At 46.2% G+C, this 25,454-nt stretch overlaps 1 long non-coding RNA gene across 1 annotated transcript; it reads right to left on the bottom strand.

Annotated features, from left to right (window-relative positions):
- Positions 1-21,547: 21,547 nt before the first annotated feature.
- LOC123066170 (uncharacterized) lies at positions 21,548-25,052 on the bottom strand. The gene is made up of 3 exons (XR_006431244.1): positions 24,595-25,052; positions 22,316-23,987; positions 21,548-21,896 (listed from the first exon to the last, which is right to left on the bottom strand). It is a non-coding gene; the product is annotated as an uncharacterized lncRNA (long non-coding RNA).
- Between the last annotated feature and the right edge of the window lie 402 nt (positions 25,053-25,454).

Raw genomic sequence — 25,454 nt, 5'->3', positions numbered from 1 at the left:
AGCAACATCAATCTTAGAACATAATGGATACTAGGGATAAAGCTCTAACAAATTGACTCGATTACATGACAAATCTCATCCAACTCCATCACCGTCCAGCAATCCTATGAAGGAATTACTCACTCCTGGTGGTGAGTGTCGGTGTCAAAACTGGTGGATCTCGAGTAGGGGGTCCCAAGCTGTGCGTCTTAGGATTAATGGTAACATGAGCACGGGATTTTACCCAGCTTCGGGCTCTCTTGATGAGATAATACCCTACATGCTGCTTGATTGACTATAATGAGTATAGGGGTTACAAGAGTTGATCTACCTCGAGATCATATGTTGTGGTCTAAACCCTAGAGGTATGATGAGTAATGTCATAATAATCTATCGACTAGCCTAGCCTCGGTTTATATAATGCACCAGAGGCCTAGGGTAACAAGAGTCCTAGCCGAATACACCGGTGGGGGAGGAGTCCTTGTCTTGATCACCAAGTCTTGTGGAATCTTCCTTGTATGCGGCAACTGTCCGAACTGGCCCATGAGTATACGGCCATGGGGGTCATCGGCCCAATCTAACTGATTGGGGGACGACGTGGTGAGGACCCCCTAGTCCAGGACACTTTCAGTAGCCCCCTGAACCGGTCTTCAAGTTGGGGACTGATGTCTACTACACAACCTTCTTCTTGTAGACGTTGTTGGGCCTGCAAGTGCACAGGTTTGTAGGACAGTAGCAAATTTCCCTCAAGTGGATGACCTAAGGTTTATCAATCCGTAGGAGGCGTAGGATGAAGATGGTCTCTCTCAAACAACCCTGCAACCAAATAACAAAGAGTCGCTTGTGTCCCCAACACACCCAATACAATGGTAAATTGTATAGGTGCACTAGTTCGGCGAAGAGATGGTGATACAAGTGCAAAATAGATAGTAGATATAGGTTTTTGTAATCTGAAATTATAAAAACAGCAAGGTAGCAAGCGATAAAATTGAGCGTAAACGGTATTGCAATGATAGGAAACAAGGCCTAGGGTTCATACTTTCACTAGTGCAAGTTCTCTCAACAATAATAACATAGATAGATCATATAACAAGCCCTCAACATGCAGCAAAGAGTCACTCCAAAGCCACTAATAGCGGAGAACAAACGTAGAGATTATGGTAGGGTACAAAACCACCTCAAAGTTATTCTTTCGGATCGATCTATAAAAGAGTTCGTACTAGAATAACACCTTAAGACACAAATCAATCAAAACCCTAATGTCACCTAGATACTCCATTGTCACCTCAAGTATCCGTGGGCATGATTATACGGTATGCATCACACAATCTCAGATTCATCCAACCAACACAAAGTACTTCAAAGAGTGCCCCAAAGTTTCTACCGAATAGTCAAGAACGTGTGCCAACCCCTATGCATAGGTTCATGGGCGGAACCCGCAAGTTGGTCACCAAAACATACATCAAGAGGCACATGATATCCCATTGTCACCACAGATATACACGGCAAGACATACATCAAGTGTTCTCATAAAAGACTCAATCCGATAAGATAACTTCAAAGGGGAAACTCAATTCATCACAAGAGAGTAGAGGGGGAGAAACATCATAAGATCCAACTACAATAGCAAAGCTCGGGATACATCAAGATTTTGCCATAGAGGGAACACGAGAGAGAACACGAGAGAGAGAGAGATCAAACACATAGCTACTGGTACATACCCTCAGCCCCGAGGGTGAACTACTCCCTCCTCGTCATGGATAGCGCCGGGATGATGAAGATGGCCACCGGTGATGGTTCCCTCCTCCGGCAGGGTGCCAGGAAGGGCTCCCGAGAGGTTTTTGGTGGCTACAAAGGCTTGCGGCGGCGGAACTTCCGATCTAGGTTAATTCCCGAAAGTTTCAGTATTTATAGGAATTATTGGCGTTGGTTTCACGTCAGGGGGGTCTCCGGGCCGTCGACGAGACAGGGGGGCGCCCCCCCTAGGGGCGCGCCCTCCTATCTCGTGGGCAGCCCGGAGCTCTTCTGGCCCAACTGCGATGCTCCGTGGTCTTCTTTTGGTCCATAAAAAATCCTCAAAAATTGGCACGTCATTTGGACTCCGTTTGATATTCCTTTTCTTTGAAATACTAAAACAGGCAATAAAACAGCAATATGGGCTGGGCCTCCGTTTAATAGGTTAGTCCCAAAAGTAATATAAAAGTGTATAATAAAGCCCATAATCATTCAAAACAGATAATATAATAGCATGGAACAATAAAAAATTATAGATACGTTGGAGACATATCAAGCATCCCCAAGCTTAATTCCTGCTCGTCCACGAGTAGGTAAATGATAAAAACAGAATTTTTGATGTGGAATGCTACCTAGCATGATTCTCAATGTAATTTCTCTTTATTGTGGCATGAATGTTCAGATCCAAATGATTCAAGATAAAAGCTTATATTTATATAAGAAATAGTAATACTTCAAGCATACCAAGCAAGTAATCATGTCTTCTCAAAATAGCATGGCCAAAAGAAAGTTATCCCTACAAAATCATATAGTCTGGCTAAGCTCTATCTTCATCACACAAAGTATTTAATCATGCACAACCCCCATGACGAGCCAAGCAATTGTTTCATACTTTAATAATCTCAATCTTTTTTAACTTTCACGCAATACATGAGCGTGAGCCATGGACATAGCACTATGGTGGTATATGGTGGTGGTTGTGAGGACAAAAAGAGGGAGAAGATAGTCTCACATCAACTAGGTGTATCAACGGGCTATGGAGATGCCCATCAATAGATATCAATGTGAGTGAGTAGGGATTGCCATGCAACGGATGCACTAGAGCTATAAATATATGAAAGCTCAACAAAAGAAAACTAGTGGGTGTGCATCCAACTTGCTTGCTCACGAAGACCTAGGGCATTTTGAGGAAGCCCATCATTGGAATATACAAGCCAAGTTCTATAATGAAAAATTCCCACTAGTAAATGAAAGTGACAACATATGAGACTCGCTATCATGAAGATCATGGTGCTATTTTGAAGCACAAGTGTGGAAAAAGAGATAGTAGCATTGTCCCTTCTCTCTTTTTCTCTCATTTTTTATTGGGCCTTTTCTCTTTTTTTTATGGCCACCTTTTTTTTATATTTCGTCCGGAGTCTCATCCCGACTTATGGGGGAATCATAGTCTCCATCATCCTTTCCTCACTGGGGCAATGCTCTAATAATGATGATCATCACACTTTTATTTTTTACAACTCAACAATTACAACTCGATACTTAGAACAAAATATGACTCTATATGAATGCCTCCGGCGGTATACCGGGATATGCAATGAATCAAGAGCGACATGTATGAAGAATATGATGGTGGCTTTGCCACAAATACGATGTCAACTACATGATCATTCAAGGAGCAATATGACAAAAGTAATGTGTGTCATATGAACGGGACGGTGGAAAGTTGCATGGCAATATATCTCGGAATGGCTATGGAAATGCCATAATAGGTAGGTATGGTGGCTGTTTTGAGGAAGGAGTAAGGTGGGTGTATGGTACCGGCGAAAGTTGCACGATACAAGAGAGGCTAGCAATAATGGAGGGGTGAAAGGAGTGCGTATAATCCATGGACTCAACATTAATCAAAAGAACTCATATACTTGTTCTAAAAATTTAGAAGTCGTCCAAAACCAAAGCACTACACGCATGCTCCTAGGGGGATAGATTGGTAGGAAAAGACCATCGCTCGTCCCCGACTGCCACTCATAAGGAAGACAATCAATAAATAAAATTGTGCTCCAACTTCATCACAAAGCAGTTCACCATACGTGCATGCTACGGGAATCACAAACTTCAACACAAGCATTCTTTAAATCCATAATCACCCAACTAGCATGACTTTAGTATTACTACCTCCATATCTCAAAACAATTATCAAGCATCAAGTTGATCATAGCATCCAATTCACTTCCTATGATAGTTTTCATTCAAATTACCATGCTGTTTAAGACTCTCAAAATAATATAAGTGAAGCATGAGAGACTAGCAATTTCTTCAAAATATAACCACCGCCGTACTCTAAAAGATATAAGTGAAGCACTAGAGCAAATGGCAAACTACTCCGAAAGATATAAGTGAAGTTCAATGAGTAGTCAAATAATTATGCAACTATGCAAAGACTCTCTCTCATTAAAGAATTTCAGATCTTGGTATCTTATTCAAACAGCAAGCAAACAAAATAAAATAGCGTTGCAAGGATAGCACAACTCATGTGAAGAAGCAAAAACTTAGGCTCAACCGATACTAACCGATGATTGCCGAAGAACAAAGGTGGGATGCCTACCGGGGCATCCCCAAGCTTAGATGCTTGAGACTTCTTGAAATATTATCTTGGGGCGCCTTGGGCATCCCCAATCTTGAACTTTTGTGTCTCCTTAATTCCTCTTATATCATGGTTTCTCTTCTTTTTATCAAAAGCGACGAACGAAGACGAAAGAGGGGATGCCATCCGGGGCATCCCCAAGCTTAGTTGCTTGGTTGTCCTTGAATAGTACCTTGGGGTGCCTTGGGCATCCCCAATCTTAGGCTCTTGCCACTCCTTATTCCATAGTCCATCGAATCTTTACCCAAAACTTGAAAACTTCAACCACACAAAACTCAACACAAAACTCGTAAGCTCCGTTAGTATAAGAAAATAAATCCACCACTTAGGTACTGTAATGAACTCATTCTAAATTAATATTGGTGTAATATATACTGTATTCTAACTTCTCTATGCTTCATACCCTCCGATACTACTCATAGACTCATCAAAATAAGCAAACAACACAACGAAAACAGAACCTGTCAAAAACAGAACAGTTTGTAGTAATCTGTATCAAACGTATACTTATGGAACCCCAAAATTATGAAATAAATTTATGGACCTGAGTAATTTGTCTATTAATCATCTGCAAAAAGAATCAACCTAAAATCACTCTTCAGTAAAAAATGGCAGCTATTCTCGTGAGCGCAAAAGTTTCTGTTTTTTACAGCAAGATCGTAAAGACTTCACCCAAGTCTTCCCAAAGGCTCTACTTGGCACTTTATTTAAACAAAAGCTATAAAACTTGATTAATACAGTAGCATAATCATGTGGACACACAAAAACAGTAAGGGTAAATATTGGGTTGTCTCCCAACAAGCGCTTTTCTTTAATGCCTTTCTAGCTAGGCATGATGATGGCAATGATGCTCACATAAAAGATAAGAATTGAAACATAAAGAGAGCATCATGAAGATTATGACTAGCACATTTAAGTCTAACCAACTTCCTATGCATAGGGATTTTGTGAGCAAACAACTTATGGGAACAATAATCAACTAGCATAGGATGGCACAACAAGCATAACTTCAAGATTTTCAACACATAGGGAGGAAACTTGACATTATTGCAATTCCTACAAGCATATGTTCCTCCCTCATAATAATTTTCAGTAGCATCATGAATGAATTCAATAATATAACCAGCACCTAAAGAATTCTTTTCATGATCTACAAGCATAGAAAATTTACCACTCTCCACATAAGCAAAATTCTTCTCATTCAGAATAGTGGGAGTATCATAAGAGACTTGAACACTAAAAATTGTTTCCACATTAAAAGAGTAATGTTAAGAAAAAGGGTAGTCATAATCATGACAAGTTTTATAAATATAATCATCACTACTTTTTATAGCATAAGTTTCATCACAATAATCATCATAAGTAGCAACTTCGTTCTCATCATAATCGATTGAAACCTCTCCCAAGATAGTGGAATCACTAAATAAAGTGGACACTATTCCAAATGCACTTTCATATTCATCACAATAAAATTCAACATCCTCCAAAATAGTGGGATCAATGCTACCTAAAGTTGACACTCTTCCAAACCCACTTTCATCAATATAATCATCATAGGTAGGAGGCATGCTATCATCATAACAACTTTGCATATCAAAACTTGGGATGCTAAAAATATCATCTTCATTAAACATAGCATCCCCAAGCTTGGGACAAACATTAATTTCAGCAAATATATTCTCAAATATTTCATACTCATCAAACATAGCTTCCCCAAGCTTGGGCCCTTTCATATCATAAGCATAATCACTCTCATCATTAAAAATATGGATAGCACCAATAGTAAAGAAAATATAATCATCACAATGAGTAGTAGGAGCAACATCATTTGGGAGGGACACCTTTTTACCTTTGCTGTCCCTTCTCTTCCTTTTCTTCTTCTCATTATGTGTGGGTTCAACCTTCTTTATTGATGGGATTGGTTGAATAGAAAGCTCCTCCTCGTTACCTGAATCATCATAAGAAATAATAGGAGGAGGTTGGGAAGTCTCTTCCCTTTCATTAGTATTCTCTTCATCTTATATTTGCTTTCTTTTCTTTAGGTAATTGGCAATATAAGGATTTTCAATGCAATTCACCGCACAAAACATATAATCTTTTCTAGATCAATATCAAGGAAATGCCTAAGATTAAATTTTGGAATAGGCCTAGTTAAACGTTTCAACTCTTCACAACCCAAAAGCAATCTAAGTTCATTGTAGTGAGAAGGGGAGATCAAATCATCACAATTTTTGGACACGATCCGATCATGAAACAATTTGCATTGGAGGTGTAAATGATCTTGTTTATTGCAAAATTCACAACGGGAAAGATATCTTAAATTCTCCACACTTATCTAGCCTTTCTTGCAACCTCTTAGTTCCTAAATACTTATGCTTCTTGCAATATATATCTTCTCTATTTGGTGTGTTCATGCAAACATGCACTCCACAAAAGTTGACATGCTCATAAGATATATTTTCATCATGACTAGAGCAATCATCATTAGTACTATGGATATTCAAGGAGTTTATACTAACAACATTGCAATCATGCTCATCATTCAAAGATTTAGTACCAAGCATTTTAAAGCATTCTTCTTCTAGCACTTGAGCACAATTTTCCTTTCCATCAAACTCACGAAAGATATTAAAAAGACGAAGTGTATGAGACAAACTTAACTCCATTTTTCTGTAGAGAAAAAATTGTGCTTCTGTCGTGCTTTAACATGACACATCCTATCTGAAGACTTCAAGCGGGTCAGCCTACGGCTTCAACCTCCTATCCCGAAGGTGGATGAGAGGGAAATCGGGCTATTGACCACGCACTTGCATCGAAAAAAGGAGTGATAAAAAAAACTTTGCAACGACTAGGAAGGAGAACACTTATTATAAAACAACTCACATAAATTTAAGAGCCCCCGAGTGACTTGGGTAAAAGAATTTTATGTAAAATGAATGTATGTACCGAAGTACTTGTATCATGTCTGTGTTCACCCAAACTTTATATGCGTCTTAACCAACTGTCGGCTTCTCCCTCTTCGGTCGAGGACCGAAAAGTGTTATGTACTCCACCTGTCGAGAGTATCGACGGTGTTTCCGATAACCAGGCAATCAGGCCATAAGGCTATAACAGACAAAGCGTGCTTAGGGAACTTATGCTATTTTACTGACAAAGTGTAAGAAGCATCTTAGAAGAAAATAGTACCCCCACCGATGCCTTTCTTCGGTGCTCATTGTCATTATGAGACTTGTGCAATAGAATTTTTTTACTCATGAGTTCCGTTGTGTGCCGACCATGATTGAAAACAATAAGAGCGCTAGCTTTCGGCTTCACCCAGTCTGAGGTCAGAGCTCGGAAGAACCGGTCGTGACAATCGCAGAGGTGCTCCCTTTACTTCCTAGCCAAACAATCGGGAACGTAGGGGTAAGCACAGGAGCCAGGCAACCCAGCTTGCAAATCACTTAGGTCAATATGGTGCATATTGTGGCGTAATACATGAACAAGGAATGAAGCCGTACAAGTATAATCATATGCAAGAGGAAAATCTTCATAAAGGAAGCTCCAAGTAAACGGGGTATTTGAATTTGTGTGTCACAAACAAAGTTTGGATAGGGAAGTTTTTCACAAGCAACTTTTTGCCAAAAAGGTATAATGCTTGTTCAAACCGAACAAAATTTAAGACTGAAAGTTTTTGAGCATGAAAGCAACTTAGCTGATTGATATGTTCGGCATTGATGACGTGGTCCGAGCTTGATGTGGGACAGGGTTCCAGCCCCCAGGCTGGTCCCAAGGTGGCCGAGCAGAGAGTCCGGCACTCCGAGAAGATGAAGCCCCCAGTCCAGCCGCGGTAATGGAGCAGGCCGGCGCACCAAGGCGACAACACGGCTCAGTCTGAGTCGATTTGCTGCACAGATAAAATAGTGCAAACCAAAAGAAGTGACAAATAAAGATAATAATGTATATATATATATATATATAAACTCTTCTACTAACACAAGTGAAGGAAATAATGAAAAAGATGTGGCCTGAGCGTCGAAGTCAATGTCGATGCAGGGCGTCAGCGTGACGCAGTGAAGGTGTGACAAAGCCCGAATTCGCAGGTCAGTCCGAGTTCCGGATACGGTGTTCACCGAACTATGCACGGAAAATGATCGAACCACCACGCAAGCATCGCTAATGCGGTCACCAATTGATAGACCTGTGTACAGATGATGGAACAAAGCAGAGTAATAATTCCTTGGAAAAAATAAACCCAAACGAGCGAAAATTGCTAGAATTAATAGCACCTAGTTTATCTGTTGTAGCGGTTCGAAGAAAGGTTACTCCCAAAATTGGGACTCGATCCGCACACCCATTGCCTGATGGGTGATGAAGCGATGGCACGGCGATCCTGGCAAAGGTTGGCTCGCCACGGCGAAGCCCGTATTCCAGCTAATGTGATGAAGCTGGTCGGCTGGTGACGCCGAAGTCTCTAGAGTAAGTTGATGAAGGGATGACGAAGCCCCCAGTCCAGGCGAGGAGACGGAGCAGGTCGGTGAGGAGATGTGTCAGCCGAGGTGTTGAAGTAGTTCGGCGTGATGGACATCGGCTCGATGAAGCAACAGTTCGGCCATGCCGATGCAGGTCGTAGCATGTGACGTGATCAATGATGACTTGATGAAGTGACCGTGCGGCGATGCCGGTGTGCCCGCTCTGTGCAATCCGTGGGGCGGCGATGTTGGTGACGATTTATCCTTCGCGATGCCGAACTATTATTCGGCTGGCCGATATGATGATCCGAAGAAGTTGAGCTCAGCTCAACAAAGCGACGGCGTGTCTAGCGCAGGTCGGCCGCCATGGAGTGATGTTATCGGGCCGTTTGACACCGACGCGATGGTGAAAATCGTATTGTAAAAATACTTTTAATATTAATGAGATGTGTTTGAGAATAAAACACAATACCCCATACGAAAACGTCCTTCAAGAAGGATGTTCGAAATCTCGTTTGTAAAGAAGATGAATTTGGGTCGGATTCGTTCTCGCGCAGAAAACAGTTTTGAAAAGTGATGCACTAATCGGAAGGTTCCCGGAGTTCGGACAGTCGGATCGAGCTAAATTTTTGGCAGGTGGTAGATATGGGAATTCCGCAGCTGATAAACGGTTGGATCTTCCAAAGGACGTCCGAGCTAGATGCTGGACACCCCGCTACAAACTCGTCCGGATTCTCGTCCAGATTCAACAGGGCTCCGGTATGTCGGAGATTGCCGGAGATTCCTCCATCTGAACTCGACGAAATTTTTGCAGGGTTGTTGTAGACTTAATTTCGCATAATTCCACCGAAGCAATCGTTTAGGCGACACTCGAGGAGGCGGTAGCGGCGGATACAAGTTTGCTGTCCAAAAAAACAGCACGGTCGCCTGAGGGCAATGTTGACGTTGAGCCCCCGAGCTCCATGGATGACTCCTCCATGATCTTGATAGAGATCGGAGTTGATGTTGATGAAGACCCTCATCCGAACATGATGATCGGAGGTAGGACGCAGTCCTCGGTCAAGCCAAGGTGACCAGTCGAGCCGGTGACGAGGAAACCGACATCGCAGTTGACCTGCAGTCGAGCCATTGATACTTTCGCCGATCACACAGCGGAACTCTCAGTGTCAAAACCGGCGGATCTCGGGTAGGGGGTCCCAAGCTGTGCGTCTTAGGATTAATGGTAACATGAACACGGGATTTTACCCAGCTTCGGGCTCTCTTGATGAGATAATACCCTACATGTTGCTTGATTGACTATAATGAGTATAGGGGTTACAAGAGTTGATCTACCTCAAGATCATATGTTGTGGTCTAAACCCTAGAGGTATGATGAGTAATGTCATAATAATCTATCGACTAGCCTAGCCTCGGTTTATATAATGCACCAAAGGCCTAGGGTAACAAGAGTCCTAGCCGAATACGCCGGTGGGGGAGGAGTCCTTGTCTTGATCACCAAGTCTTGTGGAATCTTCCTTGTATGCGGTAACTGTCCGAACTGGCTCATGAGTATACGGTCATGGGGGTCCTCGGCCCAATCTAACTGATTGGGGGACGACGTGGTGAGTACCCCCTAGTCCAGGACACCGTCAGTGAGCATCATGAAATTGTTTACGAAGAAGGGTTAATGATGAAGACGGCGACGAATACCCGTCTCCGGAGTGCCCAATATACTCCAGATCAGCCGTCCCGATGAAGAACAGGAGGTGGCGGTGGTTTCATATTGTAAAATGCGATGAAACTTTCTCGCTTAATTTTTTCTTCACGAGAAAGAACTTATATGACCAGAGGTAGGGCAAACAGAGGCTTGAGTGGCCCACAAGCCTGGAGGCCGTACTAGGAGGCACGCCCCCGGAGCTTGTGGCCCTGTGGTGGGCCCCCTCCAATAGATATTTTCGCGAGTATTTTTTATTAATTCCAAAATAATTCTTCGTAAATTTTCAGCCAATTTCGAGAACTTTTAATTCTATACAAAAATAACACCAAGGTAGTTCTGCTGAAAACAACGTCAATCCAGATTAGTTTCATTCAAATCATGCAAATTTGAGTCCAAAACAAAAACAAAAATGTTTGTAACATCGATAGTTGGAGACGTATCAGGTGCCGCCTGCAATTACGAAGGCGCGGGGTCGCATCATCCACTACCTCCGAGGCGGCGGCGGCGGTCCCTCGGGCTCCAGGGTCGTCGTCTCCGGCGAGGAGTGCACGACGAGGCAGCTGGCGCGGTACGACCTCCGCAATGCCGACCGCTGCCGCCCCTTCGCCAAAACCGAGATGGCGCCGGATTGGGTCCTCAATGACCCTGATCTCATCGCCACATGGGTCCTCGGCCGCTCCGTCACCACCGCGAAGATGGCCGCCAAGCGTCGCTGTCGCCTTGACGGCGAGCTCGTCGAGATCGGCGATGAGTGGTAGCTTAACGACTGCTCCACCAACACCGGCTGCGGCAAGGCCGCCGCCCGGGCTCCGAAGGCTACATCAGCAGTGGCCGGGGCGGCCCTCCGCACCCTGCAGCAGGAGGCGGAGCAGCTCCTGCGCGAGCGCCAGTCAACCATCGGACAAGCTGACACGGCCCGTCGGCGCCGTTCCGCCACTGGAAGGAGGACGACGAGGAGGACAATGCGGCAGGGCAGGACGGCCACACCTATGAGGTGGTCGTCCGTTACAGGGTTTAGACTTTTTTTTTCTTTTTTTGTTAAATGGTCAAAATATTGTATTTTTTACGTAAATTGTGACCGTACTTGAATGAAATTCAACATGTTTGCATGAATTTTGTCTATTTAGTTTAAATAGTGATTAAAATGTATCTAGACATTGTGGAATGGCCGGCCTTCGCATCCGTGTTCGTAAACTGATCCCAATCCTGAAAGGACGCCGGAACAAATTTTACGGTACAGCGTTGGAGATGACTGACTGGTTGCAGAACTGCAGATGAACAACGTGCATCGCAAAATGTTGCGGACGGAGCAGATTTTTTGACAGCAAGCATGTCTACCGAACGTGACTGCGACGTGGTCTATGCCTTCATGGCTTCATGCATGCGTGTGCCTACCTTCGGCCTTCGTCCTGTTGAATTGGCATATACCATCATGTTTCCATTTTTTTTAGCGCAAAATAGCATCATGTTTCCGCGAGAGCTGTCAAATCAGTGACACGAACAGAGGAGAAAACTAAGTAGAAAACTAGGAGGATGATTGGATACCGCCAAATTGGACCAATACTGTTCCGGAAACGAGAATAGATTATGTTACGAGATCGACTACTTGTATGTATGCACCTCAGCATTTCTGGAGTGGGAAAGCCGCAAAGCAAAAGTCGGCAGCTCTTTTTCTTTCTTTAGGCACCCAATAGGAGAGCAATAATGCTAGGTAAACTTAGAGCATCTACGACCACGTATCTCTAATTTGACCCCACAAACATCCACGGCCGCGCCCGGTCAGTGACCGGACGTGTCCGTTTTAAGCCCCTATTTATTCGTCTGCGCAGCCATAATCCTCATTTTTTTTCTTATATTTCTGATCACTTGCACGTGATTGGTGGAGATAAAGAGAGAGAAAGAAAAAAATGAATAAACAAAGGGACCCCATAAACAAAAGAGAAAAGGCGGTCGCGGGACTCAGTTCGAGGGACTCACTAAGTCGATACTTGTTCACTCAGTTTGGAAGGTTTGAGCCCCGCAAGGTGCAAGTTTTTTGCCTGGCTTGTCCTTCAAAGTAGGATTTGGACTTTGGATTGACTCATACGTCGCGGCTGGCCAAACCGTGGCCTCTGCCCTCTATGTAAGCAATGTCAAGAGTCTGCTATCCATCTCTTTTCCAATGCCGCTACACCACCCGCATTTGAAACAATATTCTCCCGTGGCTTGGAATGCATCACATCACTACGATGGCTTGGCACACAATGACTTCGGGAGAGCATGGTGGAACGGCAACCTTCAGATTCGCCTTGGATCCCCTAAGGCGCTCGCCTCCCGATGATGCTTATCTCATGGGAGATATGGACGGAGCGTAATGCCAGAGTCTTCAGAAACACGACCATTCCTTCCATGGTTCTATTCAGTAAGATCAAAGCAGAGGTGTCTCTTTGGGCGATGGCCGGCGTGAAGCACATGAGTGTTGTAAAGCCGCGAGAGTAGACTTCTTAATGTTTTTTTCTTTTAGCCACTTTGCGGCTTTTGTCTGCAACTTCCTTCTTAATCAATGAAATGTCAAATCTTTTGCCTTGTTTAAAAAAAAGAGAGAAAATGCGGTCCGGGTGAGGCCAAGTCCTACGTGGCGGACTGACCGGACGTGCCCTGATGCGTCCGCGGGCCCTCATACCCTCCCTACATGTGAGATGAAGATGAGGGTTCGCGGACAGCCGGACATACATATATGATATGAGGGGCCCTGTTCGATCACTTTTTCCCTTCTCTTTCTTGTCCGGTCACTGACTAGGCACGTCCGTCGGCGTATGAGAGATAGTTTGAGGTGTCCGGCTGTAGATGCTCTTACGTATAGTTTTTACGTAACAAGCAACATGAAGGATTGTGATTGGGTGGAAGGGGGTGGAAGGGGCCATACCGGTGAAAATGAGGGAGGCGAGAGAATTGGTTAGGCAGGTTAAGTAACTCCTCATGCTAGCTTTCGTAGGTGTAGAATTATTGTTAGGAGAGAAAAAACACTAATAGAAGGAAAACAAAGGGAGTACAAGAACAAACCAAAACATAAAGAACCACAAGAAGGCCTAGAGAGAAAAAAAAACGACATCAAAACAACAACCAGCAAGGGAACATCATTGGCACAAATAAAATGGCAAGCTATAGCAACAATATCTCTAAATAGAAGCTTCAAAATTAAGGATATCACAGATACAAATGAATTTTTCAAATCGGGGAAGGGCATCCAGTGACACGTAGTCCCACATCGAGCATGCCCCCTCCCCCCCCCCCCCCCCCCCCCCCCCGCATCGCCCTCCTCTGGCGACACGGGGGGAACCCTAGCCGCTGCTACTAGGAGCTCCCGTCGGCGGCCTTCCCAGCACCGCCGTCGCCAGAGGGCCAGCCGGCGAAGCCGGACCATGCCCCAGGAAGGTGGTGGCGGGGCGGATCTAGGCCCCTCGCACCCCCAACTCCCCCGTCGATGCTCCCCCCGCCACCCCTCTTCGCCACCACGGCGCCCCTCCCCCCTGCTAGTCCGACGGCGGTGGATCCGCCCCCTGGGGCGGCCTAGCCCCGCGCGTCGCTGGCCGGCGGCCGCCCCCTCCCCCGCCATTCTCGGCCGTCGTGGCTGCCCTCCCCACACACCTCTCCTCCTCTGCCTGCGACCCAGTCCCCTCCCGGCGATTCTCGAGCTCTCCTCCCAGCTGCTGCTCGAGCCTGTTGGTCGGCAGCGGCGGCCGGTTGCGGGGCGTTCGCGGCCTACCCTCCTGTGCAGGCGGCCCCCTCATCTCTGGCGTCGCTCCCCCTCACCAAGCCACGATGGTGGCTCTCTCGTGGTGGCAGCGAGGTGTACGCGGTTGGGGCTGACTCGGGGCCCTTCACGGTGGGTCTTTGCTGTTGTTGTTTCGGCCCCGGCGGCCACAGGCCCGCGTCTTTCCGGTGTCCTTCGTTGCCGGCATCCTCCACCGGGCTGCTCCGGACGGTGACTAGGTAGCTGCACCCCTTCCAGCTTACCTGGCTCGCCGAGATCTCAACAGTCATGGCCACGACAACTCGGACCTGTGTGCTTCCAGTCCTTGGTTGCCGGCGTCGCTGAAAGCCGTCGTGGCAAGACCCTCACGTGGTTCGCCTCATCGCCCGCCCTACCATGTGCGCCTCAAAGCCCCCTTTTGCCAGACCCGGTGCTCCTGGGTGCGGTGGTGGTGCCACCCTCCAACGGCAGGTGCAGCCCCACCAACCCCCCATGACTCGGTGACTCCAATCAGCGTTGCCCCCATCTACAATCCCGGATTCGACGGCTATGGGATCGCTCAGCTTCAGGCCAGGGAGAGATCCCCGCTCAGCTCCCTGGTGCTGGCAGCAACGGCGCCCGCGGGTGTCGCTTTCCTCCATGGAGGCACTGCCAAGGCCTTCTTCAGCTGCGCCCCTCTTCGAGCTTAGGGGAAACCCTAGGTCCGTGTCTCCCGGACCGGATAGTGACGGAGTCTCGGCGTCCTTCTCCTTCTTGAAGGCACTCTCTTTCTCTCTTGCAGCGTCCCCGGTCTTGGCTCGGATGATGTTGGAGTTCTCGTTGGTTTGGTAGTGCCGCTCTTGACTCGGGTTTGGTAGGTTTAGCTGTGATGTATCTTGTGTTTGGGCCAAGCATCCCTTGTCTCTCTGCTCCGGGCACCATGTTCACGCCTGCATGCATTCGTGTCATGTGTTGTTCCCCTGTACTCATTCTTCTTCTTCTATCAATGGAATGATACGCAAGTTTTGCATATTCATGAAAAAATCGGGAAAGGGAGTCTTGGAGATTGTAGCCAGAATTGGCTGTGTGGTGTTCTCCCCTCTCCAGCATCGATGACCGCGGCCGCTGCGCTTTCCATCACACTTTCTCTGCTTTAGCATTATTTGATTCATCTCAATGCATTTGCACGCAATGCATCATGTCCACTTATCCACGCCCCCAACTGCGTCGGATGCTTGCACGGTTGTGCCATTCCAACTGACGGCGGCGCTTTGCTTGAGGCCCACATTGCTTCGAAATAGGCTTTCGTCCCGCTTTATAAATAAAGCAACGGTCCATACAACCAACATCTGAACATCACCAGAACAACGACGGCTGGGGCCACAACACATTCATGCCCAAGAAAGCATGAGAGAGAAAGAAAAAAAGCCACCTAGTGGCATCCGCCAAGCGGGGACTATGATGACGATAAACGGCGTGCCAAAGCCAGGAGCGCATCCAACATGAGGCCGAGCCGGTCGCGATCACGCTGTCTCGAGAGCTGGTGCCAGTGCTGCAGAAAATCAAGGAATTATAAGGAGTCAGATGCCTTCCTCGGAAAGGCCTTCTCAATCACCATCTTACTGCGAGTCGTCCAGAGAGTCCATGACATCGCCACAAAAATAAGCTAAAATAGGCGGCGATGTCGTGACTGTTGCATAGCTCTATGTTGGAAAAACTCTGCGGGGTTCAAGTCCTCTTAGTCGGGCCCCAGCACCTCTCGGACGTAAGTCCGTAATACCCTCACGACCGTATAGGAGAAAAGGATATGGTTCATAGTCTCCGGTACTGCACAGAGGGGGCATAAGCCATCACTAGGTCCATGCCGCTTAAGTACCTCTGTCCCTGAGGGGAGGCGATCCCGCAGTAAATTCCACATGAAAAATCTTAATCTTTAAGGGTACAGGGGCTTTCCACAATGGAGACAGCCGAGGATGGTATATGGCGGGCACAGGCATGGTAAGCCATACTCATCGAATACTCCACCGTCAGCACGAGCCGCCAGGACACCGTGTTTGGATAGTCCGGTAGCACAAGTGGTAAGGCGACCCTTAATCTAGTCCAGTCGTCACTCTCTTCTTGCCCAAAGGTACGACGGAATCGGATATTCCACTTTCCAGCTTGGAAGGCCGTGGAAACTAGCACAAATGGGTCCACACAAATCGAGAACAAACCAGGAAAGCAAACACGCGGTGGCTTGGTAACCAACCAGGGATCCATCCAAAATTGGATGCCATCCCCATTCCCTAAGGAGAAGGAAATCCCTAAGCGGATGCCCTCCTTGATCCTTTGGATGGACAGCCAAAATTGCGAGCCTCCCGGTCGGGCGCATGGCAGGAGAGGCTCACCCCTAAGGTATTTTTCCTGAATGAGCTATAACCATAACCCTCCCTCGCCGCGTAAGATCTGCCACACCCATCTCAACATATGTGTGACATTCATGCGGGAGGATGCAACAATGCCCATGCCATCGCGGTCCTTAGGCATACATATATCAGCCCACTTTACCATGTGATACTTTTGGCGGCTGTTGGCCGCCTGCCAAAAGAACCTAGCAAGATCCTTATCAAAGGCACTATGAAACCCCTCAGGAGGGATACACAACCCCATCATCCACGTGCGGAGGCTCTCTAGGTTAGAACTAATAAGGACCGATTTGCTCACTTTGGAGGTAAACCGCCCATGCCATGGCTGAGCCCGAGATGCCGCTCATCCCACCAATGTGTCGAATGCACTCATCAGGATATTTGAGTCGGCCATTGGCATTCCTAGATATGTAATGGGGAACGAGGTCAACCTGCAATTTATGTTATCCGCAATTCATTCTTGTTCCTCCGCAGGGAATCCCAAGATGACGAACTCACTCTTGTAAAAGTTAATTTTGAGTCCCGACATTGTCTCAAAGCAGAGGAGTAAGAACTTAATATTAACTATGTCTAGAGGGGACCCCTCCACCATAATCATGGTTTCATCAGCGTACTGTAGGTGAGTGACTCTCCCCCGAGGATGAGGTGACCCACTACCCCCGAGAGGTGGCCAACCCTCCTAGCTTTATCCAGGATTCCCGCCAATGCATCAACGCAAGATTGAAGAGAAGAGGGGAGATCAGATCCCCTTGCTTCACTCCCACTAAGGACGTAAATAATGGCCCCACCTCACCATTAATTTTAATCGCCGTCTTGCCAGACTGCACCAACTGCATAATACAATTGCACCATTTGTCCTCAAAGCCTCTATGCTGCAAGACTAACCGCAAGAAGGTCCAGTCCAGCTGATCCTAGGCTTTCTGGAAATCCAACTTGAGAAAGACGCCCTTATGTTCGCACGTCTGGACCTCGTGGACAATCTCATGAAGGGCCAAGATCCCATCATGAATCCGGCAACCCTTCAAAAATGCCGTCTGAAGTGGGTGGTCCAACCGCTCAGCTACCAGGGCTAGTCTAGTCGCGCAAACTTTAGATAAGATGCCTTCGAGAACGTTGATAACTATGATAGGACTGAAGTGCCTAATGTCCATCACCCCAACTACTTTGAGGATCATGGTAATGACTCCAAAGTTTATTCGTGACATGTCAAATGTTCCAATGTAAAATTCATGGAACATTGGCATGATCACTGGCTTAAGGACATTCCAGAATTTCTGGAAGAAGGCAATCAGCAAGCCGTCAGGCCCTTGTGCTGACCCCGCCTTCATAGAGGCGATCGCCCTACCCACCTCTTCTGGCGAGAATGGGGTAGTTAGTTCCGCAGTCTCAATGTCGGATACCCTGTCTGCAATCTGCTAGAAATTCTCCGCCAAAGACACTCCACCACGGGGTTCCATTGAAAAGATCCCCTTAAAAAGGAGTAAATGTGGGACCTAATCTCATTCGGGTGCCTCTGAAGGGTATCTCCCTCCTAGAGGCACGGGATGGAGCACTTCCTGCGCCGCCCATTGGCGATCGCCTGAATGTAAGCAGTGTTAGCATCGCCTTGATGGAGTCATTTCTAACCCCCACCCACCCCGAGTGTTGCCAGAATATCTATCCCCCTTGAAGATGTCCATTAGGGATGCTTCAAGGGAGTACTGCTCCAACCACTCAAACTCATCGGCTGACAGGCCGACCGAATCAACAACCACGTCTAAAGCCCTAATCTGTTCCAACAGGGCCCCTTTTTGGGCCCTCAGGTTGGCACCCAGGTTGGCACTCCGGCCCCGCATAAAATGGCGGGTGACCTTAGAGCAATGATTCCATATATCCGTGGCACAAAATACCCGCGATGGATTAGCAGACGCGTGCACCCAGCGGTCCTGGACTATCTTAAAGAACCCTGGCTATAGAAGGCACGATTGTTCAAAATGGAAGCACCTAGACCGTGGTGGAGACCCTTCCCCTGATGCAAATAGTAGGGGAACATGGTCGGAGCCCATCCGAGTGACCACTCTCACTGAGCACAGTGGGAACATAAGCTCCCACTGAACAGACACCAGGACCCGATCCAGCACACTCCGGATAGGTCCACCTGTTTATTGGTCCATGTGAACCTAGCCCCCCCGGGTTATCTCATGTAAGGCCATATCAGCTATGCAATCATTGAACATGCGGACACGCAACCGGTCGACATCCAGTAAGCTCTTGTCGGCCTCATGTCTGATAAGGTTAAAGTCACCCGCAACCAACATCGGGGTAGTGCAGTGCTCTATCTTATCTCTTAGCTCAGCCAAAAAGTCCATCGACCATCTGTGATCAACCGGGCCATAAACGATGATCACCTCCCAATTAAGGTCACACGTAGATCGGTGATGGACATACTAAGAATTCTCCTTGGTCAATATCCTCAACATAGAAGAAATCCTCCCTAACCCTAGAAGGATGCCCCCTGAGAGCCCAGCCGTTGGCAACCATTGCCATGCGAACGGGTGTCGGGAGAGCCCTATAGTTCCTGCATAGAGAAGTCTTGTCGGATTGTCTCTTGAAGACCTACTATGTCGATATCTTCCTGCCGGATGTAGTCGGTCAATTGGCGTTGGCGTCCCGAATTGCCGAAGCCCCTCATGTTCCAGCATAGGAACTTCATTTGGGAACTTGACAGTATTACTAGGCCCCTCGGGTGGAGCCGATCTAGCCCGCCCACCACTTGCGGGGCGGGGCAGTTCTTTTGTCGGACGATCGTGACACCCCCTCAACACGGGGGCATCCGCTGCCATGTTCGCCCTAGAAGGGCCCCAAACACTATCACCACCACTATTCGCTGCTCAGAGGGATGGAGGCGCATAGGTGGCTTTCCCCTCAGGACCCTTCCTACTGAAGGGCCACCAGGGATAACAGGTTTGGGAAGCGGCTGGCGGGACCCCGACCCCACCTTGGGCTCTCTATGCCCGGAGTCAAGTGGGGACAAGGCATCCACAACCCGCTATACAACACGGGCATGAGCCTCAGCAAGCGCGCCACCTAGCCGCTCTTTGGCACAAAATGGCTGAAATCTGCTCAAGACGCAGCCCCTTCTCACCCCGAAACACAATGTAACAATCCAATGCAACATCGCCGAGATGTGCTACTGGCACCATATCAAGGAACACAAAACAAGAACCAGAACCCGAAGGACTAGAGGGGGTGGCGGTCGTACCTGGGGTGAGATCGGGAGCTGCCGCATGCATGGCCGCCAACTCAGACTGTCGGACCCGACCATCCGGAAGAGTCCGGGACCGGTAGAGATGGGCGCTCTGCCTAGAGGCCACCGCCGGAGAGGCAGCCAACTAGGGTCCGGGGCTAGGCACGAGAGAGTCGGCGCTGCCGTGACCAGCCCCACGCCAGGCAGAGGCGGTGTAGCAGGAACGAGTGCCGGAGACCCGAAGGTTGAAGGCGGGGTCCTAGGCAAGCGAGTGTAGCACACCACCCCAGTCGAGTGCAGCAACGACAGCGGGCAGACATCCAACCGAGAACTATGAGTGTCCTCCTCTAGCTTAGGGACCGGCGAAGATGTGTAGCGGCGGCCAGGCTGAGGGAAGAGACATCGGGCATGTCAGCACCAGCTCGCGGACGGCACCGGCGGCGGGAGCCCGTCCCCTGAGTCCGTGGAGTTTTCCTCAGACTGTCTGTCCTCCCCGTCCTGCCCCGCCACCAGAGGGCCCAGCGAGGGCGCCGACAGGGCCACCTCTTTCCGCCTTGATGTTTGCTAGAACTACATCGGTATTTCCCCAAAGAGGAAGGGATGATGCAGTATAGCAACGGTAGGTATTTCCCTCAGTGATGAGACCAAGGTTATCGGACCAGTAGGAGAACCTCCTCACACCACGTAAACAACACTTGCACACAAATAGCAAATACTCGCAACCCGACGTGTTAAATGGGTTGTCAATCCCTTTCGGGTACAACACCTCAAGATAGGCAAAAACGTGAGGTAAAAAGTGGTAGATAGGATAAATAGATCGCGGAACAAATAAATTGCAGCAAGGTATTTTTTGTATTTTTGGTTTAATAGATCTGAAAATAAATGCAAGAGAAAATAGACCGCAAAGGCAAATATAATGAAAAGAGACCCGGGGGCTGTAGGTTTCACTAGTGTCTTCTCTCGAGAAAAATAGCAAACGGTGGGAAAACAATTACTGTTGGGCAATTGATAGAACTTCAAATAATCATGACGATATCCAGGAAATGATCATTATATAGGCATCACGTCCAAGATTAGTAGACCGACTCCTGCCTGCATCTACTACTGTTACTCCACACATCGACTGCTATCCAGCATGCATCTAGTGTCTTAAGTTCATGAGAAAATAGAATAATGCATTAAGAACGATGACATGATATAGACGAGATCCGTTTATCTATTGCGGCAGATATAGATCTCGTCTTGTTATCCTTAGTTGCAACGATACATACATGTCGGTTCCCCTTCTGTCACTAGGATCAAGCACCGTAAGATCGAACCCACTACAAAGCACCTCTTCCCATTGCAAGATAAATAGATCAAGTTGGCCAAACAAAACCCAAATACCGGAGAAGAAATACGAGGCTATAAGCAATCATGCATATAAGAGATCAAAGAAGACTCAAATAACTTTCATGGATAAAAACATAAATCTGATCATAAACTCAAAGTTCATCGAATCCCAACAAACACACCACCAAAACTTACATCATATGGATCTCCAAGAGACCATTGTATTGATAATCAAGAGAGAGAGAGAGGAAGCCATCTATCTAATAACTACGGACCCGTAGGTCTATAAAGAACTACTCACGCATCATAGGAGAGGCACCAAAGGAAGTGGTGAACCCGTCCATGACGGTGCCTAGATTGGATCTGGTGGTTCTGGACTCTGCGGCGGCTGAATCAATATTTCCTCGACTCCCCTAGGGTTTCTAGAATATTGTGGTATTTATAGACCAAAGAGGCGGTTCAGGGGGCACCCGAGGTGGGCACAACCTCCCAGAGCGCGCCTTGGCCTCCTGGAGCACCCTGGTGGGTGCTACTCCCCTCGAGCAGCCCCTCAGGTGCTTCCTTCGCCCATTGGCTTTCTTCTGGCCCAAAAGAATTCCTCCAGGAGTTGCGTTGCGTTTGGACTCCGTTTGATATTGATTTCCCGCGATGTAAAAAACATGCAGAAAACAACAACTGGTACTGGGCACTCTGTCAACTAGACAAATCCCCCGCGCGTCGCTGCGGGATTTTATTGTGTAAAACTTAAAAGATTAATGATGTCTATTCTGGAGGACAGATAAAGAGATAGACATGAAATTAATTTTATCACTGGAGTGGGATGTTTTTGAGCTCACATAAACCAACGTTGTAAAATATATAAGAAGTTACTATCATACTTAATGAAATTACAAACCAATGAAACTGATATAGTAAGATATTTGATCTGCAAAGCTTAATTACAATATTCCAACAGTAATTACATGTATGGTTATGGACAATAATTAACTTTGAGGACCACAACTTCTTTGGCACACAAACACACTTACAACATGACATGAGGTAATGAGGATATTCTGGCATATTTTAAATATACATTTATATAAATAATGAAATCAATTGATGTAAACTTGATATATTATAAGAAGATAGGTGCATACCCAGAAGCAAATTAGCTTCTCCTGTAGTGATGTGATGTTGAATCTACTACAAACACCTGCACAAAACAGGATGGCGAAATTTAAGTAAAATGAATGGATAACCAGATTCCTTGTTTACAAATCAATTTACTATGCATAGTTTGTTGCACAGAGAGATATAGCTCCAACTCTTTGCATATAGGTATATCTACAACAGATGATCAGAACCATTGGAAAAAATACTGTCCTGAAAGACAGCTTGTACATAGAAAAAAAACGCCATGGTTGACAACTCCGTATGCACGCTTCAATCTTTGTTCCAGCAGTTTGAGCATCACATGTATATGCTACTGTGAAGGAGATATATGGTAGCTAGAACAAAATAGAGATGACCATGTTACATGAATGTAAGAAGAATAAGCATATATTAGCAGGAATAAAACTGTAGGTATAAGATAGTTGGTAGTGTGCCAATAAATTTAGCGTTAGTAAATAACAATGTCAGGTGACAACATTATATACACTTATTACTTCAGCAAGAATGCTCACCTATTTCTATTTTCAACAAAAACTTATTGATAGACACTAAAAAAGAATCTGCAAAGAGGACATGTCACATGTAGCAATAATTAAAGTATAAATCAAAGCTTCTCTCAATACTTATTGTTTGATCCTAATCTAGGATGGATATTGGTTCAAAATTAATAATCAAAAGCAGACTCACTAAATAAAAGGGTTCAAGAAATTGGGAATTAAGAGAAACCAAGAATTTGGGATCTGTATTTACCTCCCTCACAGGAACATCAAGGTAAAGGATATAGGACCACAGTGCAATATGTATGTCATATTTTAATCCTTTATAACGGAAAAGAACAGTATGAATATAGCATATATCATACCTATCAAGAAGAGACAGCGGAAATTATTCATAGGGTGCTAGGTAGATAACTAATAACCATAAGAAAAACTTATTGAACTCCTTCTGTTCCAAAATGGCAAAACATGAGACTACTACATGAACGAATGAACTTGTTATCACTGATTGCAGCAAAGATTAAGAGACATATTGAGTACATGATGGATCATAAAGATTACCCAGATTTATTTTTTACCGCAATCTGCTTCCAATTCATCAAAGGCCTCAGGTTAAAACAATTGCAAAGACAAACATGAGAATGATTGGAGATTTAAATTGTCAATTGTAACCCGAGATGTTATCACATGCATCTGCAGCAGATATAGTTTTTCAGTGTAGAAATACCGTAGATTTGTGCGAAAGAATTTTGAGACACCTGAATTATTTTCTAACTGATGATGTGCCACACTGTTTCATCAGAGCCTATTTTGTCCATCTGGCGCTCAACCTTCTGTATGTTGCTCGAGGGCGCGCTGTTCATCGTTTGGCTTTAGGCACTGGTATGTATTTCTCCAGTTTCTTGTAATGTCTGAAGCTGGTGTTTGTTATAACCAAGGGGTCCAGATTTTGAACTGCTGGGTTTCTCTTCTCTCGGAAAGCAGAGGCTCGGGAATGAGAATGTTGATAAAAAATATATCCTGACCTTTGCAAGCAAGTAGTAAAATAAAATAGGAGAGGTGAAAAATACAACAGGGTTACATATATTATGCCCCAAATGTCGAGCTTCATGCGTACCGATTAGAATCTCTTGCCCGTAGACTGTAGCCACATAATGACCTGTTGATGCAAAATCAAAGATGATGAACAAACATGATGCATAAGATGGCAAATGGCTAAATTGACCAAAATAATAATGTGAATCCTGGAATGCAAATAAGATAAAAAAATATGTAGGACTGAGATGGAAGACCAATGGGACAGAAATGAGGTGAGCCGAGCAGACTTTAAAGGGCAATCCATCCGTTTCTTATGGAGATGGTGGGGAGAGGAAGTGGAACGCCGTCTGGAACATTATTAGGAGAGGGAGCGTCAGACATCAGTTAGTCTACTCTTTTTTTGAGTAAACATCAGTTAGTCTACTGGTTGTTCCCTATACATCGTGACCGGGAAAGATGCACCGGGTGGGCCAGTGGAAGCAATGGGCTGCAGAGAGGATGCAGCAGTAGGCTGTATAAGGTTGCTATGGCCTTTTTCATAAGAATATACTCCCTCCGTCCAAAAAATACTTGTCACCAAAATGGATAAAAAGAGATGTATCTAGAACTAAAGTACATCTAGATACATCTCCTTTTATCCATTTTAATGACAAGTATTTCGGGACGGAGGGAGTATATATGATTGTAAAAAAGGCAAATACTCTTGTTAAGAACAGAGAGTACAGTACCTTCAAGTCGACAGATAGCGTCAGCCGCCTGTAGTCAGGAGCAATTGGAAAGGAAGCCTCCATATGGCCTTCTTGGACAGATTCAGTTGTACTCAGGCTACTGTCGACGTTGCAACCTATCCACTTGATGCGCCACCGATGACATGGCCTCCGGATCGAGGTGGCCGAACACCTCTGAGCCGGACACCGATCCCCAACCCCGCCACCACCGGGCACTACTCCCTTGGGAAGTAGTCGTGGCAAGCAGCATGAGTATAGAGAAGGAGGGTGAAGCGGAAAGGAGGGAAGGAGGTGGCCGCTGCGGCTTGAGTGGTGTGCGGCGGGAGGAAGGGTGGATGCCGGCGTGGGAGTGAGGCGCGGCGTACAGGGAGGGAGCTGCAAGCGGAGCGACCAACGGATCGATCCTGGTGGGCGGCACGTCGGAGTGGATAGAGGGGAAAGCGGGGAGGGAGGTGGCTTATTCATCGCCAAAAAAACAAAGGAAACAGATGGGCTTGGCTGGGTGATGGGCTGGGTTGTATTACGTCCGTCCGCAACTTCTCTGCTTGGTCCTACCAGTAGTAACTGAAGCCAACGTATTCGTTTTGTTTAGTGGTTGGTCCCGCTTGTAAGTCTCTACCAAAATGCTAATTGGGCAGTATTACTGATGTGGATAGCCTGCATGTTAAGAGAAATAGGTTAGTGGGGATGAACTATTTAGGTATTATAGATAGGTTAGTATAAAAAATGATAGAAAATGACTATAAAATGATTGTAAAACATCCAAGAATGATAATATAACAACATGGAACAATCAAAAATTATAGATACGTTGGAGACGTATCAGCATCCCGAGGCTTAATTCCTGCTTGTCCTCGAGT

The sequence above is a fragment of the Triticum aestivum genome, chromosome 3B (genome assembly GCF_018294505.1).
Source record: "Triticum aestivum cultivar Chinese Spring chromosome 3B, IWGSC CS RefSeq v2.1, whole genome shotgun sequence".
In the NCBI taxonomy this organism is placed as follows: domain Eukaryota; kingdom Viridiplantae; phylum Streptophyta; class Magnoliopsida; order Poales; family Poaceae; genus Triticum; species Triticum aestivum.
Note: the sequence above shows the minus strand (reverse complement) of the source record. Positions and strands in the feature narration are given on the sequence as shown.